Source organism: Poecilia formosa, unplaced genomic scaffold (genome assembly GCF_000485575.1).
Source record: "Poecilia formosa unplaced genomic scaffold, Poecilia_formosa-5.1.2 Scaffold236, whole genome shotgun sequence".
NCBI lineage: Eukaryota > Metazoa > Chordata > Actinopteri > Cyprinodontiformes > Poeciliidae > Poecilia > Poecilia formosa.
In genome coordinates this window covers 392,921-417,749 of record NW_006800175.1, presented here as the reverse complement: position 1 = coordinate 417,749, position 24,829 = coordinate 392,921, and the positions used below count along the sequence as shown (strand labels likewise).

The 24,829-nt window shown below is 39.9% G+C and overlaps 1 protein-coding gene across 1 annotated transcript in view; it reads right to left on the bottom strand.

Moving 5' to 3' along the window:
• Window positions 1-24,829, bottom strand: part of fam49bb (family with sequence similarity 49 member Bb) — a 53,580-nt gene that overhangs the window by 18,971 nt on the left and 9,780 nt on the right. Inside the window, exon 2 of the mRNA XM_007569098.2 lies at window positions 21,971-22,054. The gene's annotated coding sequence lies outside the window, so the exon portion shown is untranslated. The remainder of the gene's footprint in view (window positions 1-21,970; window positions 22,055-24,829) is intronic.

The following is a 24,829-nucleotide window of genomic DNA, read 5'->3' as shown; positions in this document are numbered from 1 at the left end:
ACCCCTGCTGACAGGGCGGAGACAGGCAGGATGCACTAGGCCATGGGCTGGGACGGTGGGTCTCACCTGAGATGAGTGGCAGGTAAAAAGCCAAAGTGACTGACTGAGGACGAGATCATGCCACTGCAGGTAATCCTGAACGACAGGGAGGTGCTGCGACAGAGCAAGGTACGCACTCAGCAGTCAGCAGCAGAGGGGTGAGACGAGGTGGTTTTAAAATGCATGAGATGCGTAGAGCAGGAGCGGGGAAGGGTGGGGTGCGTGGATTCTTCCATCCTAAATCATGGCAGTAGGTCGTGCTTTTTGTTTTCACTTTCAAAGTCAGGAAAAATAGCAAATGAAGAAATTTAATGCGGTGACACCTGAGCTCAAGTATTTATTCTTAGGGAGTTTTCACAGCTGATCGTCTGGTAGACTCGGTTTGATTCAGGATCAACATTTGTTACATCTGGTGCGGTTCGCTTTCACACTGCACTGTGTTATAGAAACCAAATCTTTTGAAAAACCTTTTCCCCTCCTCGCCTGTGGTGGCGATGAACCAAGAATCACTGACGGAAACGACATGAAAACCTCACAAAATGTGAGGGACGTCAGATTTTAGTTGTTGTCAGGTTTCTCTTTTGTCTTCGGTAAAAGAGAAATCCTTTGCCAAAGATTTATTTGGCAAATGAAATCAAATGGGAAAAAAATGGTAAAAATCATAATTATGACATTATAATAATGTTTTCCAGCAGCCATTGTACTGGTGAAACCAGCTGACCAAACTTGCTGGAGTTCGTCTTGGGTTGCTAGGTAATGGCGCAATGTGACTGAACAATCAGGAGGTTTCTGAAGGGGCTTATTTTCCAGACACCTAAAAACATTTAACTTATTGTCAAAAAAATTATTGAATGTTTTTAGAAGCAATTGAGACCAAAATGGAATCACAAAAATGTGCAAAACTTGAATTTTACATATCAAATCTCCTTCAACTCTAGATTTTTTTTCAAAACACAATCAACTACTAACAAGTGTTTTGTAGTTTAATAAATACTTTGAAAGCCATTTTATCTTCCTCTACATCAACACGTTACTTGGACTGCTTCCTCCTCAAAATTTTGAGACCACCTGCAGAGACCCACCTGCCCCGTCCCGTTTACCTTCCACTAATGTGACCTGAATGTCTGACTGTGCCGTCACGCCGGCACCTCACCGGCTGTCAGAAAGCAGCACCTGATGCAGCCTCAGAAGAGAGCTGTCACAGACCTCGCCCTACGCAGTGATGCCATCCTTCCTGTGGTGCTCTGCTGCCACCTCTCTGCCGCCGCCGGCTGACTGGAGCTCAGACTCCGGTCGCTCTGCCAGCCGGCTGCGGCGGGGGGCACCGCCAGCCTGGTAGCACCCGGCTCCGCCGCTCCCCTGCGCCATTTGAAATTAGGTCATTTAAGGACAGGGATTTGAGTGGCTGTTTTTTTGAGTCTAAAAGAGAATCTTCAGACTAAATTGGGACATTTCACAGTCTTTCATTCTCAAAAATGATTCTCTGGTTGAATTTTAAGTTACAAAAGTAAAGACTAATAAACGACTTTGTAGTTTATGCAAACTTTATGATGAAAGAAACAAGACTGATTGATTGGATTATTCATGATTAATCGATTACTGAAACAATCTAATTTAGTAGTTGATCAAACATTAACTGGAGAGTAGAGATTTTAAAAATGTCAATTTGATGAAACAACATACTCAGAGAAGTAATTAAACCAAAACTGTACAGGAAATATATACATTTTTCAACTGAAATATTAATAAAAGAAAACTTTATATGCACGTTCTACCCAGAACTCAAGTAGCATAGTTTCACCTTCACCCAGTTCAAATTGTGCACTTTTTACTATCCAGTTATTAACTGGTTAATCCAAAAAAAAATTAGCCTTAGAGTATTTTTTCTGGCTGCAGATGCCTTCTTTTGCTACTAATGGCTAAGGAATCGTATGTTATTGCATTTTAGGCAATAAAATGTTTATTTCCTTAAATTAAAAAAAGAATGCATTTGTTTATTTACATGTTTTAATGTATTTCTAAAATCAACAACCAGTCTATTTCTGACAATTAATCCAAACTAAGTTGCTTTTTTTTTTTTTTTTGGGATAAATCAAGGGGCGTCGTCCCTCAGCATCCCAGGGACACGGCGCCCGGCGACAGCCTTGTTGTTGTTTTGAACCCCCCCACTGTGCATCGCGTGCTCGCAGAGAGCGAGGGCGGCCAGGAGCAGAATGAGACGAGCCGGAGCCCGCGCAGCCCTCCTATTGGACAGAGCCAATCTACCCGACAGCTCGCTGTATCCATGGAGTCAAAAAAAATTTGGAGCCATTGAAAAACACGGCAGCAGCCAATCGGCGGCGAGCAGCGGGGTGAGGAGTGAGTACAGTAGTAGTAGGAAGTCGGAACACAGGAATACATTAATACAGATGAGGTAATGTGCCAAAAAAAAAAAAAAAAACGGAGGAGGAGGGGGGGATTAAGTCAGGAATATTTAATTCCAGAGGTGATTTAATGTGAGCGGATTTTTCTGTGCAGCTCAGCAGAAGTCTGATTTAAATAATTAAAAGTAGTAAAGCAACTCACCCAGTTATATTACCAGCTACTAAATAAATACATTTAGTATGTGGAGTTGCTCCGAGCCACGCCCATGCAGCAGTCTGACCCCTACATGGCACTAATTTTAAACGTCTTCCCCTTCCCAGACTGCACCCAACCCCCCCACCCACCATCCCTTAGCAGCAGCTGACACCGAGCACTGCGGCAGGCTGTCTGAATCCAGCCAGGGATACTGCTGACATTCCACTACTCAGCTGCAGCATGAGGATACACGTGCCCTGCTGCCTTACTATGGAGGAGGGGGGAAGAAAAACCACAACAACGCCCTCCCTTCTTCCAGTCACAGCGAGCCTGGGGCGTCACGCGGGAGCCGCTGTGGACCGGCGGAGGGAATCGGTTTTAGTGTAGGAAGAACTCCATTGCTGCTGCTGCTGCTGCTGCTTGAATGAATGAATTATTTAACCCTGATGCAGGTGAAGTGAGGTGAAGATGCAAGGGAGAAATACATTTTTTTAAATGGGTGGGCGGGGGAGGGGTTCGAGGGGCGTTGCACTGCGGCAGAGGCGGGGCGGCTTTAAACTTGACCTAGATTCCCCGGGTGACACGCCACATCGCATTAGTCCAGTCGGCCGGACCCCGGACCCGCCGGAGCTCGCTGTTCTGACGCTGCCCTGATTCGACAGGCAGAAAATGGAGGAGCACTTCCTGAATAGAGCCAACACCCCCAACAGACCCCCACCGGACACCGTTTCTCCTCACCCCTTCCCCAGCTGACCAAACATGGCTCCGAGGGCAAAAGGAGAGGCAGCAGAACGGGGTTTACGAGGGGGTCTCTATTTGTTTATGTGGTTGATTTCTTCATGGCCACGCCTCTGCACTCCCGTAAACAAACTGAAGAGTCCCCACATATTTTTCACCGCAGAAGTTCATGCTTTTCCCGAATAAAAGTACTTTATTAATAAACCTTTAAATATGGAACCAAAATTTAGATGGTAAAGAAGGAATAATGAATGAAAGAGTGATCGTTCAATAAAAGATTTTAACAACAATGATCTCCAAAGGGCAACAATGAACCACAAAACAAAAAAAACAACAATAAAAACACTGAACTGAAAGAATCTGTAAAATACATGGGAATAAAAAAAGTCAAAATAAAAGTGCAGCTGATTTTAAATTCACAGAGCTACATGACGAGGCATGTTAAAAATAAATATATCAGTTATAAGTACATGAAGTGTTTAAATGTAAATAATCTGAAGTCTGGTACAATGTGGAGAATATTTAATGGACGGACGGTTGGATGAACAGATTGATGGATGGACGGTTGGATGAGCAGATTGATGGACGGACGGTTGGATGAGCAGATTGATGGACGGACGGTTGGATGAGCAGATGGATGGATAATTTAGAAACTGTTAAAATGGATGGATATAATAGCATTTTTCCAACTCTGTGTTTTAATCCAGACTATAATTCCTTGAATGAAACTCTGGATTTTTCCGTGTCTGAACCCCGAAGCGCTCTGCTCTCAATCTTCCACCCAGACAGTTCCCTGCAGACGTGAGCGGCATCAACTAATCTGGAGGTGACATCCGGCGTCAGCTGTGTCATCTTACTCCGATGACTTCACTGGCAGCTAAAAATATCCCTCCAGCGCCACATCACCGCCGCCGCCACCGTGAACCGAGTCACAGGAAAGAATAAATGGGCACAAGAACCCGGCTGAGGCGGATCAGACGGGAGGATGAAAGCCGGAGCGCCTCATCTTCAGCTTTCGCCTGTTCCCTTTTTTATGGGACGGCACCTGATGAAAGATGGAAACCATGGAAACAGCCGAATACACAAGTCTGCGAAAGCGCCGGCTCTATTGAAACTGAGCTCAATGAGAGAGGCTCTTAGCGCCTCTCCAACACTTTACCACGTTAAAAAAACACACGCAGGAAGCTGCTGACAGGGTGGATGGTTAAAACTCAGATCAATGGATTCACAGAACACTACAAGCTTCTGCAATCAGACAAATTAAATATCTTGTTCTGTGTTGACTGTTGTGGTGATTCTATGAAGTTTCCTGCTCCTTTAGTCGAGCGTCTGGTTCTAGACGAAGCCCCTCCTCGCCCTGTCCTTGAGAGTCCTCTGACTCCTTTCTGGGAAGTCATTAAGGAAGGCGCATCGACTCACTGAGGCCCTCCTGAGCGCAGCGTCCCTCAGGCGGCTGCCTCCTCAACCCATTCACACACATCTCCCATTCTTCTGCACAATCAGCCCCGAGCCATCGTTACTAGACTGACCTTCTGACTGTGAATCACCAACATCACAGAACCTCTGCACCGCAACTCGAATCAGAATTATACGAAGTTTATGATTAAGTCTCAGGGAAAATTAATGAAGATTATGTTGGATGTTTGTTTTTTACTTTAGTTTTTACTCAAGCAGGATTTTGGGTGGGGCACGGAGACGGTTTTGAAGTGATGGAGAGCAGATTGAGATGTCACTGCATTTAAGTTGGACACTGGCGCCATCTGGAGGATGGGAACTGCAAAGACAGGAACCACTCCCAAACACAAACCCAGATCATTGGCGACTTCATAGACCTTTTTCTAAATACCCACCAACAAATAAAGACAAAATAAAAATTAAAAACTTATAACAAAGTTACCTTTCACATTCAAATTTTATACTTATCCAGGAGAAATTTCCAGAACTCAAAGTGTTTTTTTTTTTCCTGGCACATACAAGGTCTACCAGGCTGCAACAAACAATTATTTTAGTTATTGATTTTTCTGACGATCAATTGGATTTAAAAAAACTGGCATATTCAGCAGATTTTTCATCTAAGAACTTTTTACACAATATTAGAAAAACATAAATAATTCAGTCCCTTCTGTGAATCAGTAAATAAACAGTTTCCTGACTAAGATGGAATAAAAATATTTCTAACATGAGAAAAGCTGAGGCTTTTCTCCTCGACTTAACATGAACACAGCGTAGGGCTTATCTGTTGATTATCTTTTGGATTAACAGATTAATAATTGAATAGCAAAAGGTGATTAATAGGATTTTTTTGTTTTGCAGAATTATAATAGGGTGAGGGTAAAACAATGCCACTTACATATTTAAAGACTTATTATTTTAAATGCAAAATGTACATTTTTGTGCAGTTTTGATTAATCCTCTGAGTGTGTTCTTTCCGCAATCTTTTAACTCTAGCTACAGAACAAACAATTACTAAATTAATTGACAATTATTTCAATAACAAATTAATTGTTTCCTCCATAAATACCACAGTTTACAACAAATTATTGGCTTTACATATGTAGCCTAAGGAGGAAAAGGCGATTGAGGAAACCTGAGGAAACCAAGATTGAGGAAAGGAGGGAATCACATACGATTACTGAGATTAGGGCTGCTTGATATCAGGAAAACATGCAATAAAATTGGTGAATTTAGTAACAATATGACTTGTTGATATAAAAGCAAATAACTAATTATTGTTACCGTCTTCCTGCTTTGGTTTTACAGCAACCAGTTGATATTGAGTCGTTTATCCAGCCACAGAAAACAAAACATTCATTATTTCCATTTCTACAACAAAGTTTCTTTGTTGCATGTTTTGATTCGGCACTGAAATAATTTATCAGAAATAAATCTCTGATAAATTCTATCATTATTGTGGTATTTAGCAAATAGAAATGTTTTTAGTAATTCTAACTGACCTAAAACAAGAGAAGATTTGTCCAATTTAACTTCAGGTAGTGGAAAAAAAAGTGCATTTTTTATTTGGCGTATGTAAAAAAAAATTAATATTTGTCTACAGAAAGAAAATACTTTTGTATAGTAACCCTGTTCTGACCTTTTATTTAAAGGTCAAGTCATGATGCATCGTCCCTGAACTCCATCCAGAGCTCACATTGAGCCATTTCAGGATAACTAACACACAACATCCTGCATATTAAATTTTAACACGTTTTTGACCTTTTTCGAGGGTATTTCAGCCTCTAACAGTGTTCCTGCTGTAGGAATGACTGGCAGCCTGCGAGCTTCTTCCAGAAACCTGGACAGGAAGTTACACGGTGTCAATCCCCCAGTGGCATAAATAATTGATTAGCGAGGAGACGCTAGGAGCTTTTAGCTGACATAACAAGCCACTCTACATATTACATGCACTCAGACGTATCGTCTCAGATTACAGTGTGGACCCCATCTGCTGAGTCAAGATCTGCAACGTTTTATTATGCTTTAATGACTACATTTTCTCCTTTTCATATCTCCCATCCTATTTTTTTTAACACCGTCAATGACTAGGACAGAATTATTTGAAAATAAAAATCTAATTATTTTTTCTCAGAAAAAGCAGTTCAGGTTTTCACCAGCTGGAGGCAGTGTTGACCCAGATACACAGACGAAGAAAAGCGTCACCTCGACACCGTCCACGCCTCCCCTTTGGCTTACAAACCTAATCCAGCCTGCATCTATTCACACAGGCTGCTGCATTAACTAAGCTCCATCCTCCATGCATAATGCACCACCTATCTGCTCCGTGTGTACCGCCACAGGGTCGCGCTCCGTCAAACAGCTCTCCATTCATCCGGGCCGTTTCAGTGAATGGGTCTGAGCTCGTCATTAGCCTATAAAGCCACGGACACGCACCACGCCAGGTCACACACAGGCGAACACTGACTGAGTGTGTCAGCCGAGCAGCACCTGAGGCGTCGCTGTCAGAACGCTGCAGCGTTCCAGGAGTCGGCATTGGCCAATCAGATGGCGGCTGTGTGTCATGGTAACAATTTCCAAGGAGACAAAGAGGGAAAATACAACAAGGATGGGGAGACATGCAAACAGAGACATGACAGGATGGGTTTGGACTGAGTTCCTACACAGGCTGGGAAACTAAGTATTTTCCTGCTCTTTCACTTTGTCCATCCATCCATCCATCCATCCAGTCTGCGTACCTGTTCACAAATTCATTCAACCACCAATTAGTCAGTCCACCAATCCCTGTGAAGCCTATTCACTCATTCATCCACCCATTTGTCTACCTACACATTCATCCATCCAACTGTCCATCCACTTATACATCTATCTGTTCATTTATTCATCCATCCATCTGTCCGTCCATTTATTCATCCATCCGTCTCTTCATTTATTCATTCATCCAGGTATCCAATTATTCATCCAGGCATCTGTCCGTTCACACACTCATTCATCCATCCAATTGTTCGCCCACATATTCATTCAACCATTCATCCGTTTGTCCATTCATTCATCCATCCATCCATATCTCTGTTCATTTATTCATTCATCCAGGTATCCAAATATTCATCCAGCCATCTGTCCGTTCACACATTCATTCATCCATCCAGCTGTTCATCCGTTTGTCCATTTATTCATCCATCCAATCATTCGTCTGTTTGTCCATCCATCCATTCATTATTTTATCTATCTATTTGTTCATCCATTCTTCCCTCCTTCCTTCGCTACAATCCGTTTTCCAGGCTCCACTTTCAAAGCTTGGTCACCATAGCAACGCTTGGCTGCCATGAATGTTTTGTAAATGTTTGTTCATGTTTTATTAAAAAAACCTGTAAAAAGTTCTAGTTAAATTTTTAGTTCTGACATGAAAAAAAGTTGGAATCATGTTTCAGTGCAGAAATGAAAACTGATGGGAAGCATCAAAACAGACAAATATTACTCATAAAAAATAAGTCCTATAATTTTTTTTCCCAGCACACCGACATGGAGCAGTACTTTTGGGTCAACTGTGACCTTTTGCTCTCTGGCTACATAAACATGTTGGCCTTGATGGGGAAACAGGAAGCTGGGAGCACCTACATTACTCAACTCCTTTTTATGGTCAACAATACATTTCCTTTCCTCAGCCGGCTTTACACACACTCCCACACTGCAGCACATTAAGCCCATAATAAGCATAAACACACCAAAGGCTACCTTGCATAATGCCTGTATCTGTGCTGATAATCATGAAAAACTTCAAACTTCAATGAGATAAGGTGATGCTGTTTAGATAACCCAGGTTGTAATTTAACTCAGACGCTGTTGCCTCCTTGTTTAAGTTATTAATTCATACTAGTGTGAAACAATGTCCCAGTCCACAATTTAAGGTTATATTTTTATCAATTAATACCTGCGTGTTTATTTATTAAGGACTTTTAAACAACAAGGACAACAGAAAGTGCTTTAAAATGAATAAAAAACAAGTAATAACTGTTCATTTTGTTAAGTAAGAACCATTTTACTATTTTGGGGGGAAAGTTGTACAAATTTACATCTGTTAAAGTGTATAATACTGAAAAATACACCCCCTTTAAATCACAGTGAGTGATCAATAATACCTTCATTTCATAAAAGTCCAAAAACAAGGAATTAAATATTAAAGCAAATTCAGTTTAAAAAAAACAAAAATTAAATTTTTTTTAAAAAGTGTCTGACCTAAAATAGAGCTTTGTGGAACTGTTTTACTGCAAAATGTTTAAGTGTTTGGTGGGCTGAATCAAAAGCTAGGAGGCAAAAAGTAAAAAAAATAAAAATAAAATAAAATCGCTCATGGATTTTATTTTATTATTTAAAATAAAATCCATGAGTAATAAAATATTGTATTAAATAATAAAATAAAATCCATGAAGTGATTTAAAAAAAAAGTTTAAAAAAAAAAAGTTAGTCAGGGATACAGTAAATTAAGGTAGCCAGTCAGGACGAAAGGAAAGTAGCGTTACTGGATGGACAACATTGTTGAATAATAGAATAAATAAATTGATAGACGAGTTATTTATCTTAATTAAATTTCTTAAAGAATTTTTGATTTATCATTTTCACAATAATTTCCAATTCAAAATGTTTAAAAACTCCTAAAACTGTCCATATTGTTGTGTCTATTAGCTTTACTATTTTCTATAGTGAGATTAATAGATATCAATAAATTAGAAATATGATTAAATTCAGTTACTNTTTACTTTCAGATTGATGGTGTGTGCGCTGCATCAGCTCCATTTCCGTTTTATTCTACATGATTATCTAAGGCAAAGTTTAAATAATCATCTTTATGGATTATTATATTTTTATCTAAGGTCATCATACTGTCATGATTTCATGATGTTTACTGGCAAGAACATTGCTACATTTTCTCAAACTTAGAGGAAAATACTGGCTTTGCAGATTTAAAAAAAACACCAACATTGAAGATGTGAAAACCAATGGGGCCTCAACCATCACTTTTATTAAGGTAAAACTTGTTTCAGAAATGTTTGATATTAAAACAATTAGATAATGTTACAGATATTTAAATTTTTTACTTTACTACTGAAACTGTGTGAGTGCTTTTAAACAAAATGGTGCCATAAAACCTCATTTCATCCGATGCAGAATACAGGACTTAATGCAAGAAGATTGAATGCTGAAGTAAGTTCACCTAGGCAATAAATCAACATACACAGACCCATTCAATAAATTAGAATATTATTTCAGCAACTCAATTCACTAAGTGAAGCACATTATGTAGATTAATTCCAGACTGAACCTTTTATTCCTGTTAATTAAGATGATTTTCCTCTTGCAGCTAATGAACACACGACATTTAGGATTCAATAAAACCAAACCAAAACAAAAAAAAGTTGAATGTGGGCTCAATAAAAGTAATGCTTAGCACCAGTTATTTTCAAAAGGCACTTTTAATCTGACAAGCAAACCTCATTGGAATGAGTGTAACTCTGCTATAAAGCATGTTGTGCTCTTTTCTGTCAGACCTGGTCGGTGCTGAACTGAAAAGGACCTTTAAGGAACAGGAATAAAGGAAAACTCGACTTCCACAGCTTTAGCAGACAGTCTGCGTCTACTTTCCTCCTACAGTCCACCCACACATGCTGTATACGGTTTATGCAATCCACAATGTATGTCTCAACCGAAGTTGTACAACCTGAAGTGACAGGCTGGCGCTGCTCTCTGCTATGTTGATCCACTGGCTCCTACAGAGAAGGAAGTTGATGTTTCTCACAGGCAAAGGTCAACAGATGTGTGTCAAGCCAGGAGTGGGGAAGAGTTTGTTTGGAGAAACAACATCCGGCTCCACCGCCGGCAACAGATTTAACCCCTGCTGACAGGGCGGAGACAGGCAGGATGCACTAGGCCATGGGCTGGGACGGTGGGTCTCACCTGAGATGAGTGGCAGGTAAAAAGCCAAAGTGACTGACTGAGGACGAGATCATGCCACTGCAGGTAATCCTGAACGACAGGGAGGTGCTGCGACAGAGCAAGGTACGCACTCAGCAGTCAGCAGCAGAGGGGTGAGACGAGGTGGTTTTAAAATGCATGAGATGCGTAGAGCAGGAGCGGGGAAGGGTGGGGTGCGTGGATTCTTCCATCCTAAATCATGGCAGTAGGTCGTGCTTTTTGTTTTCACTTTCAAAGTCAGGAAAAATAGCAAATGAAGAAATTTAATGCGGTGACACCTGAGCTCAAGTATTTATTCTTAGGGAGTTTTCACAGCTGATCGTCTGGTAGACTCGGTTTGATTCAGGATCAACATTTGTTACATCTGGTGCGGTTCGCTTTCACACTGCACTGTGTCATAGAAACCAAATCTTTTGAAAAACCTTTTCCCCTCCTCGCCTGTGGTGGCGATGAACCAAGAATCACTGACGGAAACGACATGAAAACCTCACAAAATGTGAGGGACGTCAGATTTTAGTTGTTGTCAGGTTTCTCTTTTGTCTTCGGTAAAAGAGAAATCCTTTGCCAAAGATTTATTTGGCAAATGAAATCAAATGGGAAAAAAATGGTAAAAATCATAATTATGACATTATAATAATGTTTTCCAGCAGCCATTGTACTGGTGAAACCAGCTGACCAAACCTGCTGGAGTTCGTCTTGGGTTGCTAGGTAACGGCGCAATGTGACTGAACAATCAGGAGGTTTTTGAAGGGGCTTATTTTCCAGACACCTAAAAACATTTAACTTATTGTCAAAAAAATTATTGAATGTTTTTAGAAGCAATTGAGACCAAAATGGAATCACAAAAATGTGCAAAACTTGAATTTTACATATCAAATCTCCTTCAACTCTAGATTTTTTTTCAAAACACAATCAACTACTAACAAGTGTTTTGTAGTTTAATAAATACTTTGAAAGCCATTTTATCTTCCTCTACATCAACACGTTACTTGGACTGCTTCCTCCTCAAAATTTTGAGACCACCTGCAGAGACCCACCTGCCCCGTCCCGTTTACCTTCCACTAATGTGACCTGAATGTCTGACTGTGCCGTCACGCCGGCACCTCACCGGCTGTCAGAAAGCAGCACCTGATGCAGCCTCAGAAGAGAGCTGTCACAGACCTCGCCCTACGCAGTGATGCCATCCTTCCTGTGGTGCTCTGCTGCCACCTCTCTGCCGCCGCCGGCTGACTGGAGCTCAGACTCCGGTCGCTCTGCCAGCCGGCTGCGGCGGGGGGCACCGCCAGCCTGGTAGCACCCGGCTCCGCCGCTCCCCTGCGCCATTTGAAATTAGGTCATTTAAGGACAGGGATTTGAGTGGCTGTTTTTTTGAGTCTAAAAGAGAATCTTCAGACTAAATTGGGACATTTCACAGTCTTTCATTCTCAAAAATGATTCTCTGGTTGAATTTTAAGTTACAAAAGTAAAGACTAATAAACGACTTTGTAGTTTATGCAAACTTTATGATGAAAGAAACAAGACTGATTGATTGGATTATTCATGATTAATCGATTACTGAAACAATCTAATTTAGTAGTTGATCAAACATTAACTGGAGAGTAGAGATTTTAAAAATGTCAATTTGATGAAACAACATACTCAGAGAAGTAATTAAACCAAAACTGTACAGGAAATATATACATTTTTCAACTGAAATATTAATAAAAGAAAACTTTATATGCACGTTCTACCCAGAACTCAAGTAGCATAGTTTCACCTTCACCCAGTTCAAATTGTGCACTTTTTACTATCCAGTTATTAACTGGTTAATCCAAAAAAAAATTAGCCTTAGAGTATTTTTTCTGGCTGCAGATGCCTTCTTTTGCTACTAATGGCTAAGGAATCGTATGTTATTGCATTTTAGGCAATAAAATGTTTATTTCCTTAAATTAAAAAAAGAATGCATTTGTTTATTTACATGTTTTAATGTATTTCTAAAATCAACAACCAGTCTATTTCTGACAATTAATCCAAACTAAGTTGCTTTTTTTTTTTTTTTTGGGATAAATCAAGGGGCGTCGTCCCTCAGCATCCCAGGGACACGGCGCCCGGCGACAGCCTTGTTGTTGTTTTGAACCCCCCCACTGTGCATCGCGTGCTCGCAGAGAGCGAGGGCGGCCAGGAGCAGAATGAGACGAGCCGGAGCCCGCGCAGCCCTCCTATTGGACAGAGCCAATCTACCCGACAGCTCGCTGTATCCATGGAGTCAAAAAAAATTTGGAGCCATTGAAAAACACGGCAGCAGCCAATCGGCGGCGAGCAGCGGGGTGAGGAGTGAGTACAGTAGTAGTAGGAAGTCGGAACACAGGAATACATTAATACAGATGAGGTAATGTGCCAAAAAAAAAAAAAAAAACGGAGGAGGAGGGGGGGATTAAGTCAGGAATATTTAATTCCAGAGGTGATTTAATGTGAGCGGATTTTTCTGTGCAGCTCAGCAGAAGTCTGATTTAAATAATTAAAAGTAGTAAAGCAACTCACCCAGTTATATTACCAGCTACTAAATAAATACATTTAGTATGTGGAGTTGCTCCGAGCCACGCCCATGCAGCAGTCTGACCCCTACATGGCACTAATTTTAAACGTCTTCCCCTTCCCAGACTGCACCCAACCCCCCCACCCACCATCCCTTAGCAGCAGCTGACACCGAGCACTGCGGCAGGCTGTCTGAATCCAGCCAGGGATACTGCTGACATTCCACTACTCAGCTGCAGCATGAGGATACACGTGCCCTGCTGCCTTACTATGGAGGAGGGGGGAAGAAAAACCACAACAACGCCCTCCCTTCTTCCAGTCACAGCGAGCCTGGGGCGTCACGCGGGAGCCGCTGTGGACCGGCGGAGGGAATCGGTTTTAGTGTAGGAAGAACTCCATTGCTGCTGCTGCTGCTGCTGCTTGAATGAATGAATTATTTAACCCTGATGCAGGTGAAGTGAGGTGAAGATGCAAGGGAGAAATACATTTTTTTAAATGGGTGGGCGGGGGAGGGGTTCGAGGGGCGTTGCACTGCGGCAGAGGCGGGGCGGCTTTAAACTTGACCTAGATTCCCCGGGTGACACGCCACATCGCATTAGTCCAGTCGGCCGGACCCCGGACCCGCCGGAGCTCGCTGTTCTGACGCTGCCCTGATTCGACAGGCAGAAAATGGAGGAGCACTTCCTGAATAGAGCCAACACCCCCAACAGACCCCCACCGGACACCGTTTCTCCTCACCCCTTCCCCAGCTGACCAAACATGGCTCCGAGGGCAAAAGGAGAGGCAGCAGAACGGGGTTTACGAGGGGGTCTCTATTTGTTTATGTGGTTGATTTCTTCATGGCCACGCCTCTGCACTCCCGTAAACAAACTGAAGAGTCCCCACATATTTTTCACCGCAGAAGTTCATGCTTTTCCCGAATAAAAGTACTTTATTAATAAACCTTTAAATATGGAACCAAAATTTAGATGGTAAAGAAGGAATAATGAATGAAAGAGTGATCGTTCAATAAAAGATTTTAACAACAATGATCTCCAAAGGGCAACAATGAACCACAAAACAAAAAAAACAACAATAAAAACACTGAACTGAAAGAATCTGTAAAATACATGGGAATAAAAAAAGTCAAAATAAAAGTGCAGCTGATTTTAAATTCACAGAGCTACATGACGAGGCATGTTAAAAATAAATATATCAGTTATAAGTACATGAAGTGTTTAAATGTAAATAATCTGAAGTCTGGTACAATGTGGAGAATATTTAATGGACGGACGGTTGGATGAACAGATTGATGGATGGACGGTTGGATGAGCAGATTGATGGACGGACGGTTGGATGAGCAGATTGATGGACGGACGGTTGGATGAGCAGATGGATGGATAATTTAGAAACTGTTAAAATGGATGGATATAATAGCATTTTTCCAACTCTGTGTTTTAATCCAGACTATAATTCCTTGAATGAAACTCTGGATTTTTCCGTGTCTGAACCCCGAAGCGCTCTGCTCTCAATCTTCCACCCAGACAGTTCCCTGCAGACGTGAGCGGCATCAACTAATCTGGAGGTGACATCCGGCGTCAGCTGTGTCATCTTACTCCGATGACTTCACTGGCAGCTAAAAATATCCCTCCAGCGCCACATCACCGCCGCCGCCACCGTGAACCGAGTCACAGGAAAGAATAAATGGGCACAAGAACCCGGCTGAGGCGGATCAGACGGGAGGATGAAAGCCGGAGCGCCTCATCTTCAGCTTTCGCCTGTTCCCTTTTTTATGGGACGGCACCTGATGAAAGATGGAAACCATGGAAACAGCCGAATACACAAGTCTGCGAAAGCGCCGGCTCTATTGAAACTGAGCTCAATGAGAGAGGCTCTTAGCGCCTCTCCAACACTTTACCACGTTAAAAAAACACACGCAGGAAGCTGCTGACAGGGTGGATGGTTAAAACTCAGATCAATGGATTCACAGAACACTACAAGCTTCTGCAATCAGACAAATTAAATATCTTGTTCTGTGTTGACTGTTGTGGTGATTCTATGAAGTTTCCTGCTCCTTTAGTCGAGCGTCTGGTTCTAGACGAAGCCCCTCCTCGCCCTGTCCTTGAGAGTCCTCTGACTCCTTTCTGGGAAGTCATTAAGGAAGGCGCATCGACTCACTGAGGCCCTCCTGAGCGCAGCGTCCCTCAGGCGGCTGCCTCCTCAACCCATTCACACACATCTCCCATTCTTCTGCACAATCAGCCCCGAGCCATCGTTACTAGACTGACCTTCTGACTGTGAATCACCAACATCACAGAACCTCTGCACCGCAACTCGAATCAGAATTATACGAAGTTTATGATTAAGTCTCAGGGAAAATTAATGAAGATTATGTTGGATGTTTGTTTTTTACTTTAGTTTTTACTCAAGCAGGATTTTGGGTGGGGCACGGAGACGGTTTTGAAGTGATGGAGAGCAGATTGAGATGTCACTGCATTTAAGTTGGACACTGGCGCCATCTGGAGGATGGGAACTGCAAAGACAGGAACCACTCCCAAACACAAACCCAGATCATTGGCGACTTCATAGACCTTTTTCTAAATACCCACCAACAAATAAAGACAAAATAAAAATTAAAAACTTATAACAAAGTTACCTTTCACATTCAAATTTTATACTTATCCAGGAGAAATTTCCAGAACTCAAAGTGTTTTTTTTTTTCCTGGCACATACAAGGTCTACCAGGCTGCAACAAACAATTATTTTAGTTATTGATTTTTCTGACGATCAATTGGATTTAAAAAAACTGGCATATTCAGCAGATTTTTCATCTAAGAACTTTTTACACAATATTAGAAAAACATAAATAATTCAGTCCCTTCTGTGAATCAGTAAATAAACAGTTTCCTGACTAAGATGGAATAAAAATATTTCTAACATGAGAAAAGCTGAGGCTTTTCTCCTCGACTTAACATGAACACAGCGTAGGGCTTATCTGTTGATTATCTTTTGGATTAACAGATTAATAATTGAATAGCAAAAGGTGATTAATAGGATTTTTTTGTTTTGCAGAATTATAATAGGGTGAGGGTAAAACAATGCCACTTACATATTTAAAGACTTATTATTTTAAATGCAAAATGTACATTTTTGTGCAGTTTTGATTAATCCTCTGAGTGTGTTCTTTCCGCAATCTTTTAACTCTAGCTACAGAACAAACAATTACTAAATTAATTGACAATTATTTCAATAACAAATTAATTGTTTCCTCCATAAATACCACAGTTTACAACAAATTATTGGCTTTACATATGTAGCCTAAGGAGGAAAAGGCGATTGAGGAAACCTGAGGAAACCAAGATTGAGGAAAGGAGGGAATCACATACGATTACTGAGATTAGGGCTGCTTGATATCAGGAAAACATGCAATAAAATTGGTGAATTTAGTAACAATATGACTTGTTGATATAAAAGCAAATAACTAATTATTGTTACAGTCTTCCTGCTTTGGTTTTACAGCAACCAGTTGATAATAAGTTGTTTATCCAGCCACAGAAAACAAAACATTCATTATTTCCATTTCTACAACAAAGTTTCTTTGTCACATGTTTTGATTCGGCACTGAAATAATTTATCAGAAATAAATCTCTGATAAATTCTATCATTATTGTGGTATTTAGCAAATAGAAATGTTTTTAGTAATTCTAACTGACCTAAAACAAGAGAAGATTTGTCCAATTTAACTTCAGGTAGTGGAAAAAAAAGTGCATTTTTTATTTGGCGTATGTAAAAAAAAATTAATATTTGTCTACAGAAAGAAAATACTTTTGTATAGTAACCCTGTTCTGACCTTTTATTTAAAGGTCAAGTCATGATGCATCGTCCCTGAACTCCATCCAGAGCTCACATTGAGCCATTTCAGGATAACTAACACACAACATCCTGCATATTAAATTTTAACACGTTTTTGACCTTTTTCGAGGGTATTTCAGCCTCTAACAGTGTTCCTGCTGTAGGAATGACTGGCAGCCTGCGAGCTTCTTCCAGAAACCTGGACAGGAAGTTACACGGTGTCAATCCCCCAGTGGCATAAATAATTGATTAGCGAGGAGACGCTAGGAGCTTTTAGCTGACATAACAAGCCACTCTACATATTACATGCACTCAGACGTATCGTCTCAGATTACAGTGTGGACCCCATCTGCTGAGTCAAGATCTGCAACGTTTTATTATGCTTTAATGACTACATTTTCTCCTTTTCATATCTCCCATCCTATTTTTTTTAACACCGTCAATGACTAGGACAGAATTATTTGAAAATAAAAATCTAATTATTTTTTCTCAGAAAAAGCAGTTCAGGTTTTCACCAGCTGGAGGCAGTGTTGACCCAGATACACAGACGAAGAAAAGCGTCACCTCGACACCGTCCACGCCTCCCCTTTGGCTTACAAACCTAATCCAGCCTGCATCTATTCACACAGGCTGCTGCATTAACTAAGCTCCATCCTCCATGCATAATGCACCACCTATCTGCTCCGTGTGTACCGCCACAGGGTCGCGCTCCGTCAAACAGCTCTCCATTCATCCGGGCCGTTTCAGTGAATGGGTCTGAGCTCGTCATTAGCCTATAAAGCCACGGACACGCACCACGCCAGGTCACACACAGGCGAACACTGACTGAGTGTGTCAGCCGAGCAGCACCTGAGGCGTCGCTGTCAGAACGCTGCAGCGTTCCAGGAGTCGGCATTGGCCAATCAGATGGCGGCTGTGTGTCATGGTAACAATTTCCAAGGAGACAAAGAGGGAAAATACAACAAGGATGGGGAGACATGCAAACAGAGACATGACAGGATGGGTTTGGACTGAGTTCCTACACAGGCTGGGAAACTAAGTATTTTCCTGCTCTTTCACTTTGTCCATCCATCCATCCATCCATCCAGTCTGCGTACCTGTTCACAAATTCATTCAACCACCAATTAGTCAGTCCACCAATCCCTGTGAAGCCTATTCACTCATTCATCCACCCATTTGTCTACCTACACATTCATCCATCCAACTGTCCATCCACTTATACATCTATCTGTTCATTTATTCATCCATCCATCTGTCCGTCCATTTATTCATCCATCCGTCTCTTCATTTATTCATTCATCCAGGTATCCAATTATTCATCCAGGCATCTGTCCGTTCACACACTCATTCATCCATCCAATTGTTCGCCCACATATTCATTCAACCATTCATCCGTTTGTCCACTTATTCATCCATATCTCTGTTCATTTATTCATTCATCCAGGTATCCAAATATTCATCCAGCCATCTGTCCGTTCACACATTCATTCATCATCCAACTGTTCATCTGTTTGTCCATTTATTCATCCATCCAATCATTCGTCTGTTTGTCCATCCATCCATTCATTATTTTATCTATCTATTTGTTCATCCATTCTTCCCTCCTTCCTTCGCTACCGTTTTCCAGGCTCCACTTTCAAAGCTTGGTCACCATAGCAACGCTTGGCTGCCATGAATGTTTTGTAAATGTTTGTTCATGTTTTATTAAAAAAACCTGTAAAAAGTTCTAGTTAAATTTTTAGTTCTGACATGAAAAAAAGTTGGAATCATGTTTCAGTGCAGAAATGAAAACTGATGGGAAGCATCAAAACAGACAAATATTACTCATAAAAAATAAGTCCTATAATTTTTTTTCCCAGCACACCGACATGGAGCAGTACTTTTGGGTCAACTGTGACCTTTTGCTCTCTGGCTACATAAACATGTTGGCCTTGATGGGGAAACAGGAAGCTGGGAGCACCTACATTACTCAACTCCTTTTTATGGTCAACAATACATTTCCTTTCCTCAGCCGGCTTTACACACACTCCCACACTGCAGCACATTAAGCCCATAATAAGCATAAACACACCAAAGGCTACCTTGCATAATGCCTGTATCTGTGCTGATAATCATGAAAAACTTCAAACTTCAATGAGATAAGGTGATGCTGTTTAGATAACCCAGGTTGTAATTTAACTCAGACGCTGTTGCCTCCTTGTTTAAGTTATTAATTCATACTAGTGTGAAACAATGTCCCAGTCCACAATTTAAGGTTATATTTTTATCAATTAATACCTGCGTGTTTATTTATTAAGGACTTTTAAACAACAAGGACAACAGAAAGTGCTTTAAAATGAATAAAAAACAAGTAATAACTGTTCATTTTGTTAAGTAAGAACCATTTTACTATTTTGGGGGGAAAGTTGTACAAATTTACATCTGTTAAAGTGTATAATACTGAAAAATACACCCCCTTTAAATCACAGTGAGTGATCAATAATACCTTCATTTCATAAAAGTCCAAAAACAAGGAATTAAATATTAAAGCAAATTCAGTTTAAAAAAAACAAAAATTAAATTTTTTTTAAAAAGTGTCTGACCTAAAATAGAGCTTTGTGGAACTGTTTTACTGCAAAATGTTTAAGTGTTTGGTGGGCTGAATCAAAAGCTAGGAGGCAAAAAGTAAAAAAAATAAAAATAAAATAAAATCGCTCATGGATTTTATTTTATTATTTAAAATAAAATCCATGAGTAATAAAATATTGTATTAAATAATAAAATAAAATCCATGAAGTGATTTAAAAAAAAAGTTTAAAAAAAAAAAGTTAGTCAGGGATACAGTAAATTAAGGTAGCCAGTCAGGACGAAAGGAAAGTAGCGTTACTGGATGGACAACATTGTTGAATAATAGAATAAATAAATTGATAGACGAGTTATTTATCTTAATTAAATTTCTTAAAGAATTTTTGATTTATCATTTTCACAATAATTTCCAATTCAAAATGTTTAAAAACTCCTAAAACTGTCCATATTGTTGTGTCTATTAGCTTTACTATTTTCTATAGTGAGATTAATAGATATCAATAAATTAGAAATATGATTAAATTCAGTTACTGTGTGCAGAAAAAATCACAATAGAAATGAGAATGTTTATCAAGAGCAGTATTTGTGCTTATGAGGCTTTGAATGCTGAGCACCTAAAAACAAAAAGTATCATAAATGAATACTTGTTGATCAAACATCTGAACATGTAGCATTATGAGGTGGTGCTAAAGGGATATTTAATGGGAAACAGGTGAATCTGCCTATGTATTTCTATGTGATACTGTGAAGGACAGGGAACAACTTCCCACTCAAACGTGATTTCTTCTCATGAAATTACTTGAATCTGAACGTCTTCAACTTCTGCAGCAAATCAAGCCAAACCAAATGACGTCGATTTCCGACGCTGTTGTGAGGCAACCATAACCAAAACCTAAACTACTCTGAGCTGACGTCAGAGTGGAAATCTCTGACTGGGAAAAAGAATAAACTAAAATAATAACCAGGTCAACTTTAAACAAAATCTCCTATTCATTCATAGCCACCACATGCTCCATGAGCTAAGCTGTTTGGAACAATAGGGAGGGGAAAAAGCAGGAATAAACACACAATCATTTACGCAATGCGGTCTATTCAAATCAGGACGCGACAGAGCTGCGTGTTTGGTTATAAACAGCTTCACAAACAAATAAAAGTAGATTTATACAAGATAACAGCACAGAAATAGTTTATCGGTAAAAATTTGCATTTACTAATAAAATGCATACATGGAAACAACAGAGAAGTTCTTTCAGGTAGAAATTATTAATGCATGAACAGATGAAAGCTGATGTTTCACAAACTAAAATTTAAGAGCTACATCACAACAGAAACGTACAAAAGATGATTTAGACACATGTATGAAGTTCTTTAATAGGAAAGACTGGTGCTTGACAATAGTATATAAAATCCACAAAACCTGTTACTTCTGAGTTCGTGTTGCACTAAATGCTGCTTTGAGAGAAACGGTAGCGGTAGCTGTGGCTCTTTTTGGCTAGCTAGTTAGCTAGCAAGGGTATATTAGCAGATAGTGGTAGCTGTGGCTCTTTTTGGCTAGCTAGTTAGCTAGCAAGGGTATATTAGCAGATAGTGGTAGCTGTGGCTCTTTTTGGCTAGCTAGTTAGCTAGCAAGGGTATATTAGCAGATAGTGGTAGCTGTGGCTCTTTTTGGCTAGCCAGTTAGCTAGCAAGGGTATATTAGCAGTTAACGGTAGCCTCAACTGCTTCAAGTCACGACTCAAACTTTTACCTTATAAAAAGGTCCAGCGAGAAAAATCCTACATAGAATATCCGAGATTAAATGTTTTTAGGAGCTGTTATGAACATATTTAGGACATTTTAAGAGTTTTAAGGACGCACAGACATACCGAGTGTGATCAGTTAGATGTATACTACACTCTATGTTTTTTAGACTGAATCATTTTCCTTCTCAATTATGAACAACTTGCATTAATAAATTTATTAACTGTGTCTGATATTCAATAAGGTTCAAAAAATCCTTACAATTTGCTGCTCTGTCAAATTGGAATCAACTGCAGGAAGACTTAAAGCTGAAGGAAATGGTTTCTTTTCATGCATTTAAGGCCACTCTTAATCAGCTTATAAATAAGGTACTTTTTTAAGAATGCTATATATTTGTCTTATTTTTACTTTCATGGCTTGTTTTTTATTTTTATTCATTAAATCCCCTTAAAAATGGTTGAAAACAAATGCAAGAAGGTTTAAAGAGTATAAAACCTTTGCAAGGCGATATTAAAGTCAGTGTGACAGAAAGAGGAGAGGGGGGATCAGCGGAGGGACTTACCAGCAGTGGAGTTATGCAGGAGCAGGGAAGCCTGGCCTGGGAGGTGGCCCCTGGGTGGACAGTCCTTCCAGCAGAGGTCAGCCTCTGAAAGAGAGGCCAAAACATTAAACTCAACCAAGAAGATGAAATAAAAGTCTTAAAAACAGAAATAACACAAGATCTAAAGTCGTTTTATTTCTAAACACCAAAAAAAAACTCAGCAGATGCCTTTTCGCTTTTCACTTAAGTGCAGAAAAATCAGAACAAGGAAATATAACCAGGAAGTTCTGCACTAAGCTAGCAGGAGTGGTACGTTTTACAGCCTGCATCATAGATATGGAGCTAATTAAAGAGTTTCTAAGTCCTTACAGAGCAAACAGACTTTCAGAAAGCACGTGGCACTTCCTATTGTGTAATACTTCCTCTCATTCACCTCAGGTTTTCTACAAGGCTCACTGCTTCCTGCGGTGAAAAAGCAGCGACCCGCCACACTCACTCAGCTGATGTTTACGTCTATCAACTCAAGAGCTAAAAAAAAATTAAAAAAAAAGTTTAAAGAACCAAATCAGAAGATGTGAAAATATTCCCACAGAGCTTTCAGTTTTAAGACTCAACTTGTGCATCTCTAATTGGGCGCAAAGGCTTTTTGCCAGCTCCATCCTCTGCCTGCACACAACCAGTCATGAAAAACATCTTTCTGAACCGAGAGGGGCTTCTCTCCCAGTAAGCAGCTCTTAACCCAGCGGAGCTGACGAGGCACAGCTGCCATACGAGGTGGGGCAGCTCAGGAGTCAGCTATGCGTCGCAGCAAACGCCCACAACCTGACTAAGCACACGAGGTCACAGAGGTTAAGCCTACAGTATGTGGAGCAGTTTGTTAGTGTTTCAACGGGCTTTAAGACAATATATCAACTGCAGCCTGATCCTTAAGCTGGTTTCTGTGGTGATTCTTTATGGGAAATGTAGATAAATTGACAAATTGATTGTTTTCTCAACATGGAAAACACTTTTTGTAGTGAAAAAATGCAACAACTCCCAAGTTATTTACTGTAAATAAAAAAATAAAAGGTAGTAGAGAGCAATTACTGTGAATAACTTGAATTAGGACTCTAGTTTGGTCCATTGAAAATGTTTATTTAGCTAAAATCACAAAACTTTTAACTTAATGAGATCTGTTTTTTAAAAGCAGGACCACAGCAAGGCTGTTGGCTCATCAACACTAGGACTGCTGTCATTCATCACTGCTGCAGGAAAAACCAACAATGATGAGCTCATATGCGCGCGTGTGTGTGTGTGCGCGCATGTGTGTGTGTGTGTGTGTGTGTGATTCAGCTTTGCTCATAGCTCCCAGCTACAATTAAACCAGTCGAGAGTGCCGTTACCCAGCAGGGGGTCACAGTCTCAGAGATGAGCTACGAGTCTTAATAGTTTTGAAACCTAATGAAAGCTTTAAAGAAATCTGCTTAAATCACACGGGGGATGGGTTATGCGAGAAGTGTCATAAAAGATATTATTCACAATAAATCATTACTTTCAGCTGACCAATATTTGCCTGCACATCTGGAGTCGTTATTTTCTAAATAAAGTAGAAACTGAGGACTGAAGGAGATCAGATCCTCTGTTTGTAGGAATGATAACGAGGTTTTTACTTTCTTACATCCGTCTGAACAAACATTTAGTCCTGATTCTCATTTAAAGCATTCAAAAATGACTGCAGACCAGCCTCTGAGTTAAACATCTTTATGCAGAGCTGATTGTTATATTTGCACAGATATTTTTTTTTTTTACATATTTTTGTGCAAAAATTGAGAAAAGCTTTTGAAACATTAATTTTTCTGCAGCACAACAATGTTCTATCCACACAAGCACTAGATATTTAAACTTAAATCTGGCAGCGTTTGAACCTTTCCACAGCATTTTTAGAGAGAAAAATGCCAGTGATTACAATATTTAAAACAATTTTCATCTCTCTGTTATCCATTTGATAGACTTTGGGATTGCAAGTTTGTATTTCTATGCATTTCAAATAGTTGGACTGGATTTCATTTAGGTGTCTTAGGGTAAATAAACATCTAAATGTGCAACTTTAGTAAAAAATCTAAAAAAAATCATGTATCATTTACCACCACTCCACAGTTGTGCACCACTTTGTGTTTCTACATCATAAAATCTTCATAAAATAACGTTTCAGTTGTTGTGTGAAAAAGTTCAAGGAGTGAATTTTTTTTGCCTTTCTTAATGCAACAGCAAGGTTAAACATACCAACAATAGAGCAGACCAATCATTACATTAAGCTGCATGAAAAATTCATGCTCCAAAGATGAAATGCAAAATAAAAGTAAAACCGAGACGAAACCTGCAGCCTTTCTGTGAAGATAACACACACATTATAAGTGTGAGTGTGTCTAAAAGCAAAAGTTTTATCTTGTGGGAAAGTTTTGGTTCAAACTGCTTGGTTCAGCCTGGGGCTGCAGGAAATTGGTAAATATTCTCATGCTGATATTTTCTTCTTTCCTCTCATTTTCATTTGTGACATTTAGTCAATTTAGTATATTTTTTATTAAATTGCTGAAGGTTTGTCAAAAAAGGCTGCAAAACCTAGATTTTCATCTGATAGAGACACAGTTATATTTGGATCACACTGAAATAAAACCGAAGCAAAACATGAGACAAAATAAAGTAAACAAGATTGCACATGTTAAACTTTCCTACATTTATCGGCACAGGATGAAAACAAATTTGCCTTTTCTATCTCTGTTAGAAACATAAATGTGCAATTTAACTCAAAATGTTGACTAAGATCTGGTGTCTCAACAACACACACACACACACACACACACACACACACACACACACACACACACACACACACACACACAC